This window comes from Silene latifolia, chromosome 10, assembly GCF_048544455.1.
Source record: "Silene latifolia isolate original U9 population chromosome 10, ASM4854445v1, whole genome shotgun sequence".
Lineage (NCBI taxonomy): Eukaryota > Viridiplantae > Streptophyta > Magnoliopsida > Caryophyllales > Caryophyllaceae > Silene > Silene latifolia.
Window position 1 is genome coordinate 53,775,114 of NC_133535.1, and position 15,903 is coordinate 53,791,016.

Sequence of the window (15,903 nt, forward strand, 5' to 3'; positions counted from 1 at the left end):
CACAACAAATCCCTCTAAAATCCCAAACTCTCAACTAATCCTCCTTCTACCCTTAGGTACCTCAATTAATCCCCATTATTCCGCAATTCAAATCTCAACTATTTGTCAACTATAATTCTCACATCAGGTTCAATAACAACATTCCTTAACATGCAATCCATAAGTTCAACCATCAACAACTACTCAACCTTGATTACGCATCACTCATTATCCACAAATCACCTCGTATAATCGTTTAACTCAACCCAAGACACCTCACGCAAGCTAAGTTCACTTTCTTTGCTCCCACCTTCCAAAATGGATATACCCGAAATCACATCAATAACCTTAAATCATGAAATAATACTTCTTTAATGGCAAAACATCACTACTTAGCATAAAAGATTCCTTCCTCACAAGTCGATTCCATTATTCACAATACCTACATCACCATTTTATCGAATCTAATCTAGTTACTACCTTTTTCCAAAATTTAGACTAATAACACCCTCATCCCTCAAATAACTTTCTCTCCTTCATGACATCATATGGTTGCCTACCAACACGACATAAATCCACCTCAAACGAATAAACTTACATGAATCCCAATAAAACACATGTTTCACCTTTATAACTCTCAAGATGCAACCTTCACTCATCACACATTATCAACTCTTGCCCCTCTATCCATAGAAACTCATTGACTCACTCCCGTTTCACATCCCCTCAATCCAAATCACGTGTGTCTACACTTCTTTCTAGTCAAGACCATACAACCCACAAGGTAAACAAGCATTGAGACCCATATATATAGGCAAAATAACAAGTTATTAACATAGATTACAACATTATAGAACAAGGAATGTTTGAAATATGAAAATGTAAAATTTAATCATATATCCTATGGTATAAAAAAATTCGCCAATATTACAAGATAGGATCCTCAAATTAAGGTAAGGCATAACATTGTTAACAAAATTGAAGTCTTATTACTCATTCCAGTCGAGAAAACATTAAACAAAGTAGTAAAATTTTAAGGTCATGCCTAACATCATTAGCAACGCGTGAATCTCAATGACATAACTAGATAAGAAATGGGGTACAAAATGCAAGACTCCTAGGTTAATGAAACACAATGCAACATCAATAAGGACTAAGTACCGAGAAACAAGCAGATCGTGTTTTGAGTGCCAAAATCAAAATCATTCATATATACTACGGGATTTCAAAAATTTTGGGCAACGTTCTAAGATGAAATTTTGATTCAAGGCAATACGTGCCATTACTAACAAAAGTAGTAGCCTTATTATTCGATCAAAATTTGTTTTAAACGTAGAAAATCTACTAATAAGTATGAACATCAAAGCTTTAAAATTTCGTAGTCAAGTTTTCAAGACAAAATTTCTAATGTGCGACAAAATTAGGAATAACGACTAAACCTTGGCCCTTGTTAGACAATTAACCAAGCAACAAATACAAAATAAAATTATTGACACCGAAACATATATTTTCGAGTTCATAAAAAAAAATTTAAGCAAAATTCAATATAAAATTCTATACTTTACATCATAAATGAAGTAAAAGGTGATTAATATCATGAGTTAAACAAAATATGCAATTAATTGACAAAATTCGAAAGAATAAGCGTAGATTCAAACACAATCAAATTGGAAAGATAATAGGAAAGAAAACGTCACTAACATGATCAAACTAGTCAAATTAAGGGACTAAGAAAATAGAGTAAGGACTTGAGTTCGAGCAACAAACAATCAACAATGATGTTTACAAGCAAAATGATCTTAAATGAATGAATAAAGAGATAAAATAAGGCAATGATGCAATTTTTTGCAAAATTCACAACCCAAGAATTGGCATTCGGTAGAGTGTTGAGTCCACTCGGTCGAGTGACAGTCCACTCGGTTGAGCGCCTTCTCCACTCGGTCGAGTGACTCAATTTCTAGAAATTGGTCCACTCGGTCGAGTGGTAGGTTCACTCGGTCGAGTGACTGGTACTCGGTTGAGTACTAGCTCCCACTCGGCTGGGTGCTTCTATATGGTTTGCAATTTCCGACTAAGGATTACTTTTGTTATACTAGCAACTATTTTACTAACAACCATTACTAATCACACTCTAACTATAGCATTAATGGAATTCAAAAATATATACGGTATTGAAATGCTAAAGGACGGGGCTAAGACTCTTCACACACTAACACGTAACAAGCTTTCCCAAAACATGTCATAAGTATCTTTACTTTCATCCAACTCTTACATGTTATCACATACCATATGAACAATTATATCATGCAGGAATCCTATCAACTATGCAAATTACGGCTTCAAAACTCATCAAATTCAAACATGCAACACTCATACAAATAAATGCATTTCATATGAAACAATTCTCTACTCATATCACATATACCCCATTCAAGTAGACATTTCCATTTCATCCGTTCAACTATCATATGTTATCATTCACCACACCACCACTATGTCATGCAAGATGTTCAACAAAACTATACACAAGTATATCATGTAACATTTTACTTCACGTATCCCGACTCATAACCACCCACGTAGTGACCAACCGAAACAATAGGATCTAGTTTTGGAATGAGGGATCCTTCTCACCCAAAACTGACCTCCTATTGCACACAAGTCAGGTTCATTTTATTAGACACTCCTAAATTCATTTTGGTTCATTTGTTTAGGTTCCAAAATCATCGCTCTGATACCACTTTGTAACACCCCAACTATCCGGCCAAAATAATTGGAGCGTTACCATCTCGGTTTCCCGAGTTAGTGTTTCAAAATTTCAATAAAAGAACATTTTATAAATAAATGTAACGTTTAGTGAATTACATAAACGTGAGCAAATTAATGAAAGTACAATCATGACAATTATAAATATCTAATTAACTAGACTCGTCCTGTGACTCATCAATCTCGTCCCATCTCCCGTGTGCTAACCAAACAACCTGTACTTAACCTGCTCCCCATATGATCAAAAGATATCATATGGATAGACACAGGCTACCCCAAAAGAGATAGGTGACAATGACACAGACACAGAAACGTCAGCTTCAATAAATAAAGTATGACAGACTCGAGTATGACTATGCAATATGATTATGATATGTTTGACACAATATCAAATTACCACCACCATGGTACCGGGACACGCCCAGACATACCGACAACCACACTGGTACCATGACACGCCCAGACATACGAACAATCACAAACAGGTACCAAGACACGCCCACCTGTACCGGACTTGGAAGCCAACCGGATCCCTTGCCAGATGTCGTTTCTCAACCACCCGCGTCCCTCCAAACTCAAGTCATCAATGTGCACATCTCTCTTGGAGTGAGAAAGCTCCAAGAGGCGGCCCAAGCGTAAGACGGTTTCCCAACCGCCTTCCGTCTCCTCAACAACCACAACACCATCACAAACCACCATTATACAAGATAACCAACAACAAATTCAATACTACACTAGTGTACCAAATACCGACTCATCTTGACCAACATTGTCTTATAATACATCATAACCACCACAATTACCTCTTAATGACTTAATTAGTGACTAAACATGTTATAATGCAACTAATCTAATTACATGAGACTAATTACAACACCCACCATAAAACATGTGACAACCACAATCTTGAAACAGAGAAGGATTAACCTACCTTTTAGCAAATCTCCATAAGCTAATCAAACACAACAAGAAACCATCTCATAAAACCATCCCGTCCTACAATAATCACATAACAACTATCATAATACATCCTAATCTATTATTAAATACAAAACCCCTTATTATAACCCTTCAATTACCTATAAACACATACTAATTGCTAATTAATCAACCCAATTGAAAACCCCTAAAAGTTAGGGTTCATAAGACTAGAAAAGGGTAGATCTTAACTTACAATTCAAGAGGAAGGAGGAAGGAAGGTAAGCAATCCATTAAACGAAGCTTGAATCCCCTAATATAGTGTTTGTGAGGGTTTTATAGAGAAGGGAGAGAGTTTGGCGAGATAAGGAGGAAGGTGGAAATGATTTTAGGGTAAGGGAGAAAGGGATAAATCCCTTGTTCTGAAAATAGCGGCACTCGAACGAGTGCCGAGTCCACTTGGTCGAGTGGACACACTCGGCCGAGTAGTACTCCAGTTGGTTGAGTGGACTCACTCGGTCGAGTTTACACTTTACTCGACCGAGTAAACCCACTCGATCCGTAGCAATGCCACTCTGTCTAGTCCAGGTCTAGTGTAAGGCAATCCTTCCCTGCCAACTGATCTCTTGTCAGTCTAAAGGTCCTCTTGTTAGAAATCTATATCTCAATACTTAACATATTCATATATGTTACATTTAATTTAGTCATAAAATTAAGTACAAATTTTATGCATGCAAACAATAGTAAATATAGAGAAGAAATCGTTTTCTCACCATATGATTTTCGGATTAAAAGGGCACCAACAAGATCTCCTTCTTGTTAGTTCTTGAGCTTAATATGATGGATGATTTTCCAAGATCCCAAGTATAGAAATCCTCTTTAGATTGCACCCAAGACATACCCTTAAACTAGTATACTAATTAACTAGATTATTATACTAGTATCCTTAAAATTAATCTAATATTGTTGTTATTACTACACTAGTAACCTTGTAATATTATTAGAATAGATGAACAAATTCATGTGAATCTCATAAAACTTGTTTAGAGAAAACTAGAGAGAAGAAGAATATTTTTGCACGTAGGATATTAGAATGAATTAGTTGGTCTTTCAAAATGAGAACAAAAATCTCATAAAGAGAGAAGGGGAGCACGGTTGGAACAAAAGGGGGAATCCAAGAATTGGAATCTCCTTTTTCTTTTACTCTTACCAACATATTAGGTGTGTAAGGCTAGTGTGTGTAGGAATGATTACACATTGCTTTATCTCATAAAATAATCAACTACACACCACCATGACATCCTTCATTTCGGTCCATGTCTTAAAATGGACTACCATATTATTTTGTCAATTTGTCAATTGTCACACAATATGTCACATGTAGTATAATACATGTTATTAATTAATTTAATGCATATTTATCACATAAATATCATTTTATAAATTAATTAAATTACATACAATAAATTGACTTAGTGATACTTGATCACATAAATAAAATGGGCCATTTAATTATAATTCCCAACATCTTGTAATTATAAATAATCATTCATTCTCATCTCTATTGTTTCACAAACAATAAATAATTTTAGTAATAAAATATTTCAACTACTAAAATAAATCATATTTAATCTCATTATAATAAGATATCAATATTCTCTCTCACAAGTAAATCGTTCACTTTTAAGGATTTGATCACTTTGTATCGTCATACAATTAATCAATTTATCCATTAAGGGAATTGTCCTTTAGGTGTGACCTTAAGGGATCAACTGACCACCATCGTCACACGACAGTAATGTCAAACTCTAGTCAGCCAATCATTACCGATTAATGACGATCAGTGGATTATAAATCATCCCTCACGTATTCTTTATTTGAGATTTAAATATGTGATCAATATGATCGACAATTGTGATCGCATTATTGTCAGGGACACTTACTCCAACAATCTCCCACTTGTCCTCGACAAGTGTGCGTCACCAATTCTCTTGTCCTATTACTATCTCCCACTCAATGAAAGGTGTCTTTCGGGTCGTACTTGCAAGTGATCATATCGAGAGTGGTTTCCTCGATTTGGAGAATAACTGATTGACCGGAGTTATCTACCATAGATGCCATCCGAGCGTGGCCACGCATTTCCACTTCATTACTCCTCGAGTGGCCCTGAGATATTGTTTTAACCCTGACAAGGGGGTGGACAATTCCTATCGCACTTATTCCCTTCAACTAGCCACAGCCATCATAACCCAAAATATGCCCATTTGACCCCATTTACGAAGGTCGTAGTAACATAAATCAAAGCTAATCTGAACTTGTGCCATCTTAGGCGAACAATCTTTAGTCAAAAGAATCGACTCATTAGAATACTATAGAAGCTCTCGCCATGACCAGGCTATATAAATTTGCCAGAACTCTATAAGCGGCCACTGCCCGACAAAGTGTTCCTAACAGTATGCCTATGTGATCGACTAGTCATCTCACATGACTGTATGGCACTGAACTTGCCATCAATCGCATCACACTCTAGTCACTTCGAGACGTCACCTCATACAAGTGACTATGGACGAATACTATGTTAATCCGGGTTCACTTTAACGGGGTTCAATATCGTCATACAACCCGTTTGGATATAACAAAGTATAATAAAAGAGTTTTAAGATAAAACTCGAACGACAAATGCGATTATCACATATGAATAGTCAATGCTTGATTACTAGCTACATCATATTCTATAATCTAATTTGATCTTTTATGTAGTTATTAATCTCAATCCAATTGAAATGACATGACTCATCATGTTAAGCCTTATAAGAAGGCTTTGGTTAGTAGGTTTTATCAACTTCTTGTACCTTACTCAACCTTACTACATATTTGTTTTCCTTTGTAATGTATACATTTGCATTACAAAACTTTCTGAGTACGTGTCGAGATCCAATCAAGACATAGGCCCTCTAGCCTTAGAATAGCTCCCACTTTGTTTTCACAAATGTGGGACTCATCCTTCTTGCACATCTCATGATTGCAAGTGTACTCAATTTCCGTTGTAAATATTTCTCATTGTTCTTTATTGCCTAGAACGATTCTAGAAAATCTATTTCTTAAATAATATAGCCACAATGGTATCCTAACCATCCTAATGTGTTTTGATTATGGTTTTGTCGGAAACCATGCACAATCTCAATTGTCAATTGTCACTTGTGTAACACCCTTACACAAAATTGCATCAAAAACACTATGCATTATATCCTTAATGCTTCTGCAAGCACTTAAGGGTATTCAATATGGCTACTTGGTAATTATTACTTAAATTCGATATTGAAACAATTCATTATACTCAAAGTATATGAAGTGTTATACATCATTACTTATTTTATTGATCCGGCAGCGGAAGCAAATGGAATCAACCAAATATGTTCAATTCGATTGAACTAATCATGAATCTTATCAACATAAGATTTCTTATATGATGAGAATATCATGTGGATTTATCTCCATAAAACCGGATATTCAAGATGTATTATTATTACTCCAAAAGTCTTAATCATTCTCAATGATCAATATGTCATCCACATATAAGACTAATTAAAATTTTCGTAACTCCCACTAAACTCCATGTAAAAACACAACTTCTCGACATATCGAGAAAAGTTTTATAACATGATCAAAACATTGATTCCAACTCACTGATGTCCTACTTAAGACCCTCTCTTAAGTTTCACATTATCTTAGGATTGCAAGAATCTACAAAACTCAAGACATGTATTGAATACATTCCTTCTAATTGAAGAAGTGGGTTTTAGATTCAGTTGCTATGTATTTCATAATAATGAAACACAATCCCTAAGAAGATCCAAATCGACTTAAACATTTCAACCAGTGCAAAACCCTTTGCCACCAATCAAGCTTTGAAATCTCTCTTTATTAGTGCAATAACCCTTTGTCACTAATCAAGCCTTTTATTTCAGATTTTTATGGCTCTAAGCCTTGTATTGAGTTGTGACTTAAACACTCTCATGTAAGTTATATGTTCATTACTTTCCAGAAGTAATCAACTTGAATCAAATAATTTCTTTGTAAGTTGCAAGCTCTTTACTTTCTAAAAGTAACACTAATTCATCATTTTCAATAAGTGATGATTTTAACCTCCTAGGTTTTGAAGAAACAACGTCTTACACAAAACGTCTCATGTAGTCAAGAAAGACCAGTTTCTTAGGACATAACATTCTTTGTGGCATTCTTTGTGGCTCTTGAATAATTTCTCCCACTCTGTCTTCTAGAAATAAACTTGTATTTTAGAAAGACAGCTTCACGAGCCGCAAACCCGTTGTACTCGTGATAATGAAAGGGAAAAATGAGCATTTGTTTCTTGTGAAAACTTACAAGCATGGTACTCTACCATTTCATATCTCATATGTATCGTTTAGATTTAGTGGAAAAACAACTTAGACAAAATGATAGAATCCCCATAAGGATCAAGTAACTCAAAGTAACTTGATTGAAGTTCAAACCATATCGAATGGAGTTTGAATTCTTTATCCAACTATACATCATCCCATAATGCGTGCTAAGAGAGATTAATTTGTGATACTATATCACATTTCCTTTGGCTTATATCAAAGTCTTCACTTTGATAATCCCATCACGACTTGATCGTGATTTCTCCTTTTACCTTATTAAGTAAACATATTGGTGTCAACTTAAATTGATGGTAAAAGAAAATGATCAACCTATTCTGTATCAATGATTTACAACCTCGATTTCCTTTTCAACCAAAAGGCACGAGATATCTTGCATTGAATACAAGATACGCATATACCATTAACAATCTAATGGTTTCAAGAGTAATCGATAACTCTTTGCGTTCATCAATCTAGAATTTAAGGTTTAATCTTAGGTTACCAATTTGAGTCTTGCATCATCTTTATGATATATCATTCTAGTTTGGTTTAGAATATAATCACCTTGATAATGAGCTAGCCATACATCAAATCGTGGTGTATAGGGTCACAAAGGTGAAAACTCTTTTGTATCTTAACAAGTTTATATTCTTATTTAGAGTTTATGCACTTAATAGTCATAATTAAGTACAACTATAAACCCAAAACTAGATTGATTACACAATGACTCTATCTCTCAACATGATTGTTGCTAGTCGTCATATTCTAATCATCCTATGTATCAAGTACAATGATGAAAACCACCACCGGTTTCTAATATTGACGAAGTAGTACTAGCAAAATTTATGTCAATCAAATAAACATTTAAAGAAGAAGGTCCGATTAGATGTCCCACAACTAACTTGTTGATTCTTCAATAATTTGGGGTAGTTTCCTTTCTAGCGTGCAACAATTAAGATAATGGAAACTTTATCGGTCGGGATTGATAGGTTTAGTTTTGTTATTCTCAATAACTTTACTTTTAACATTACCTTGTATCAATTCCATTCTAATTTTACTTCTTTGAACCTCATCCCTTTCTCAACGGTTTAAGAGAATGCTCCCACTCATTTCAATGAATCTTTGCTTAGAGAAGCAAAATTGAATTTCATGAAGATTGCTTCTTCAATTCAATCGTTTTAGACTTAAAACTTTCATTGAAGTGGTTGCGTTATTATGGTCAATTACGAATTCTGACAAATCTAATTACCAAAACAATTTATCGCTTCAAGGCACTTAATTTAATTAAGTATATGGAAAAACAATCCATTGTAAGTAGATGTGTTAGTCAAGAATCAAAAACCTGTTTGATAATGAATAACTTTAATCTATACTCTTCACATGAGATCCTTCCAATGGATAATTCGAGGTTTTTAGAAGAAAATTCAAATTTTTGTCTTTAGTTACGATGTTTTAATGGAGTTTTGAATCAAAAACGAAATGATATCGTATATGAATTGTGGTAAAGAAATAGAACAATATAATAACGGAATAGTGGAAAACTTAACATTTATCGTTTTATTAATACTTGTAAATAACAAGTAAAGCATTTACATAGTGACCTCTACCCAACTATGATAAATGATTCCGAGATCCAAATTCATATTAACTTGGGCACGGGATAGCCGATGAAACCCTTATCAATATAACTCGGTGGACTAACTCTTTAATCGATTCTACTTTTTGAATTCTCGGTCGATAAAATTACTCTAATATTTATCTATAGCCCAGAACACATGCGACTACGGTCACGAATACTTCCGTTGAGGTCAATCCAAATTTCAAATAAATGTGTCCATGATCCAAATTCACATCAACTTGGGCACGGGATAGCCGATGAAACCCTCATCAACACAAATTCGGTGGATAGACATTTATCACCCACTTCCCCTACGTAACAAGGTTTGTACCCCGGGATGGCCGAGTGCACTCCCTCGCGAAATAGGTTTTCATGGTTTCTACTTTTTGGTAAGGCTATGTCTCGATTGTTTATTTTTAGCGAGAGGTCATGTCAATTTATTATCTATCACGTTTTAAGTGAACTAAAGCGGTGAACTATGATAATTATAATTGACACGGTCGATAAACTCGATTAAAAGAATGATGCATGTTTTAGTTATGGCGATTTAGCGATGCATGCAACATATAAATAAAATGAAAATCATAAAATAAATCCTAGTATGGCCTTCCTAAAATAGAAAATATAATTAACTATTACATATTCGGAAACCAACTCCATTGGTCCCTTGAACTTCGGTTTTTTTTGCACGCATCTGGAGGTAACACCGTCTTTATGTATCGCCTTCTTGAGTGACACCGTCTTCAAGGAACTCCGAAATAAATAAATTATATAACAAATTACATAATTTCCTATTATACATTTGTAATTAAAATAAAATAAGTCTATTAAATTACAAAACGGTAATACGAGATCACAATAAATTACAACCGAATCGATATTCCCATACATTTCGGGTAATACCAATTAAAAACTAAGGCCATACTAAGTAAAATTATATAATTCAAAAATTACATAAAATAAAATTATGACAATCATAAATAAAATGCAGCATTATAATATGTATGAACATGCCCAATTTTATGCTAAATCGCCTTTAAGGAGCCAATATCGTATATTAATCGGTTTTTACGGATTTGCGTGATTCAACCTTTTAAAATCACAATAAATTACATAAAATCATATTTATGCACAAGTTAATTACCCTAACCAACTTAGGACTCAAAATTAGTCTCCACTAACTATTTGACTATAATTAACTTATATTTCTTAAAATTGTTCATTAATGGACTCAAAATTACAATAAAATGCTATAAACTTCAAATAAATCACAAAAATTTCAAATAAATTTGAAATTTGAAATTTAAACTCATGAACATTCTGGAAAAATACCATGACACTCATAATGTTCAAAAGCTCAGGTTAAAATTTCGAAAATTTATCGAAAAAACTATGTTGCGGATTATCGGATTTATCAATTATAATCATAAAAACATGAGAAAAAATATTTTTATCAACTTTTCACTTTTAGATCTGAAACATATGATAAAATGCAACATGTGACGTTTTTCCTTCGTCATGAAGTATGTTTTAGCAATTATTCACTAATTAAGTCACTATATATGCCATTTTTTATCCAAAAATCATAAATCTTGCATGAAGACTTCATTATAGCCTATTATTTTACACACATCTTGTAAAATGGCATGTAACAACATACTAAATTTCTATGACCAGATTCGAAATTTATCTCATATTAACCCATTTTTCATTTAAATTCGATTTTTGTCATGAAAAGTCCATATTTCGAGCATAAAACTCCAAAAATTCTGAAAATTTACAGGTCATCTAAAAATAAAACATGTGATAACATATCCAAAAACCACTGGAAAATTCAAAGTTTAGCTAATTTTAGTCCGAAAATGACATTTTAATCATAAAATCACATTTTTAATGCCATTATTATATAAGATGAACAATAAAAATCCATAAATTAACCAAAATATCCTAAATATATTTTAGGATCAGAAACATTAACATGCATAATTTATTTCGTGATATATCATAATAACACAAATTTATGAGTTTTATATGTTAATCGTATAACTCGGAAAAACTATAACCGATTTGCATGCAAACAACCAAAGGCTCTGATACCACTTGTTAGAAATCTATATCTCATTACTTAACATATTCATATATGTTACATTTAATTTAGTCATAAAATTAAGTACAAATCTTATGCATGCAAACAATAGTAAATATAGAGAAGAAATCGTTTTCTCACCATATGATTTTCGGATTAAAAGGGCACCAACAAGATCTCCTTCTTGTTAGTTCTTGAGCTTAATATGATGGATGATTTTCCAAGATCCCAAGTATAGAAATCCTCCTTAGATTGCACCCAAGACATACCCTTAAACTAGTATACTAATTAACTAGATTATTATACTAGTATCCTTAAAATTATTCTAATATTGTTGTTATTACTACACTAGTAACCTTATAATATTATTAGAATAGATGAACAAATTCATGTGAATCTCATAAAACTTGTTTAGAGAAAACTAGAGAGAAGAAGCATATTTTTGCATGTAGGAGATTAGAATGAATTAGTTGGTCTTTCAAAATGAGAACAAAAATCTCATAAAGAGAGAAGGGGAGCACGGTTGGAACAAAAGGGGGAATCCAAGAATTGGAATCTCCTTTTTCTTTTACTCTTACCAACATATTAGGTGTGTAAGGCTAGTGTGTGTAGGAATGATTACACATTGCTTTATCTCATAAAATAATCAACTACACACCACCATGACACCCTTCATTTCGGTCCATGTCTTAAAATGGACTACCATTTTATTTTGTCAATTGTCACACAATATGTCACATGTAGTATAATACATGTTATTAATTAATTTAATGCATATTTATCACATAAATATCATTTTATAAATTAATTAAATTACATACAATAAATTGACTTAGTGATACTTGATCACATAAATAAAATGGGTCATTTAATTATAATTCACAACATCTTGTAATTATAAATAACCATTCATTCTCATCTCTATTGTTTCACAAACAATAAATAATTTTAGTAATAAAATATTTCAATTACAAAAATAAATCTTATTTAATCTCATTATAATAAGATATCAATATTCTCTCTCACAAGTAAATCGTTCACTTTTAAGGATTTGATCACTTTGTATCGTCATACAATTAATCAATTTATCCATTAAGGAAATTGTCCTTTAGGTGTGACCTTAAGGGATCAACTGACCACCACCGTCACACGACAGTAATGTCAAACTCTAGTCAGCCAATCATTACCGATTAATGACGATCAGTCGATTATAAATCATCCCTCATGTATTCTTTATTTGAGATTTAAATATGTGATCAATATGATCGACAATTGTGATCGCATTATTGTCGGGGACACTTACTCCAACATCTCTCACGCGTCCCAAGGTCTAAGTATGGGTCCCACAAAGGCCGGGTATTACATCATTAACCCAACCAACCTAGACCAACTCAAGAAATACTACCCTTGAACCTTATCAGCCAACAACCTTTCCCTAGTTTCGCGACTAGTGACCACAATCCAAACAAACAACCTTTCCCTATCTTCAAAACTAGTGACCGTACTTTCCTTTTCAAGTCAATTCCTCAAAACGTTCTGATTTAAAATTGCATGTTTAATCGAGTCTAAGTTACGGCACTTTGCCATGTTTCCTGTAGCCTTTGATCTGTCAAAGGCCCCATCCATTTGCATAATCAAACAGAACATCTGAACTACGAGCATGGTTTGATTTCACCTCTTCAGGTGGATACCCAGGCAGTTCTTTCTTACAGAAGAAGGATACAACCACAACACCCCACTCAAACAAAACACCTAAACTACGAGCATAGTATGATTTCACCTTTTTAGGTGGATACATAGGCAATCCTTTCTTAAACAAGAAGGATATAACCACAACACCCCAAACAAAATTTAACAAAACACCTGAATTACGAACATGGTTTGATTTCACCTTTTCAGGTAAATACGTAGGTAATCCTTTTGTTACACAAGAAGGATACAACCTTCCCCACACACAAAAAAAAAACACAACCCATACGAATTTCAAAAAAAAAAAAGATTCCCTTTTCTTCACAATGAAAAAAAAAAGCCTCTCTCCCTTCCCACAAAAATTCCCTTCACATGCGCAATGTTTAGGATAATTCAAACCGAATTACTTTTATAAGATGGATGGAGAACCAACAAGTGTTCACAACATTTCCTCAGCACCAAGCAATCCTCTTATTTAATTAATAATGAGAAGAATTATAAACTTGACAACAAATAAAGCTAAGCAAGCCCACGACTTGCCAACCTTGAACATTGACTAACACATCTCACATAGTAATAGTAACACAAAAAGCACAATACATAGCTAATGTAACATAATAAAAACACACACACATACTAATACAACATAATAACAAAGCGGGTAATGGAGGTCTTCACTCTTCCATTTTACCCTTGCCTTTTCCTTCGGGGTACATCTTCCTCTTGTTCTTCTTGCTAGCCCGCCTAGCAAGGGCTTCCTCTTCGGAATGGATCCTCAACCCAAGTCGAGCCCACATGCGGCTCACTGCCTCTTTGGGACCCAAGCTCCTCCTCTTCGGTGGCCTCACCACATCCGGGCTAACTGATGTGAACATTATTTGCGCATATTTAGTCCCCTAATTGATCCTATTTTGCATACTATTATAACATTTTATGGCCATTTTATCCGTCAAAACCTTCCTATTTGCTTTTCTATCGCATTTCATATGTTTTGTAGAAAAGGAGATAATAAGGCGAAAATTTCCGTCTTTCGTGCATATTTGGAAGCTTATTGATGATATTAGATGGACTAGTATGAAGAGGAGGCAAGAATGATGACCAAAGATATAGGAATAAAGTGTATATAAAAGGATCAAAGGGTTAAAAGTAAGAATGACGAGAGGGAAGGCATTACATGAAGAAATTGCTCGGAACCCAAATCAAGAGTTGCTCCTTTGGCTCTGAAAGTATGCTAGATGGAACGGCGTCGAAAAAATAAGTGATCTAGGCTTTTAAATCACTCCAATAAGAGTCCGGATGAAAAAATGACGTCCGTTTTACAATCCGAGCTCAAACAAAGAAGCTGTTCGCCAATCCGCGCGTCCCGAGACTGAAGACGCTCGTCTTCCCCAGAAGACGCCCGTCTTCCCCACAAGACGCCCGGGCAGAATCCCCAAAAGACGCCCGTCTTCCCCACAAGACGCCCGGGCAAAACCTCCAGAAGACGCCCGTCTTCCCCACAAGACGCCCGGGCAGAGACCACTGAATCCGCTCGTCCCGTGCTAAAGACGCCCGGATTCCAAGGCAGACCAATTTCGTTTCTTCAAGCTTCAAGAAAGATGCCCATCCTTCCAAAAAGATCGGCGTTTCCTTAAGTAGGGACTTAATCGTAATTTAAGCCCTTAGTTAACCCTAATTCTTACACCTAATCCCCACTATATATACCCCATTTGTAATAATCAAACCATCAACTTTTATTAGACTATAATCAAGTTTTCTTAGATTAAATAAAGCTTTCTTAGATTAGATTAGGAGTAGATTAGAATAGATTAATCTCAACCTTTCCACAAATCTCACATTAATCTCTCCTTAATTATTATTCAAGTTCATCACTTTTGGGTAATTGGAGATTATTGGGTTATTATTGGGAGATTGACAACCTTCTATCAATCATCAAGTTCTTCTATTATTCTTTGCATTATTATTTAGGAATCTCCATAGGTATAATTATCTTAATCCTTGTTTTAATTATTGTTGATCTTTCTTACTTGTTCATTATGTTTGGCTTTGTTAGTATGATTGACAACCTTATTAACATGTTAAACTTGATCATGAGTGAGTAGTTACTTAGCTAGGATTAATGGGTAATTAGGGGAAACAAACATGGGGAATGATTCATGCTTAATCTAATATGCTTCCATGATTAATTTGCTTGCTTGTTGTGATTTCAACTTATGCACATGTTATGTTTGATGAAATGCTAAGCCTATGAATCCTTGCATTTACAACCATCTCATATCTTTTCAATGAGACTTGTAAGACATAAACCAACTCGAGTCTCATTAGACCATGCATATAGTTGGATAGGGAGGATTAAGTCGACTTGTAGGTGTTGTACAATCTAATCGATTCGGCTCCGGGACCCAAACCTTCCTAGGATTGTAAGATATAAACCAACTCAATCCATC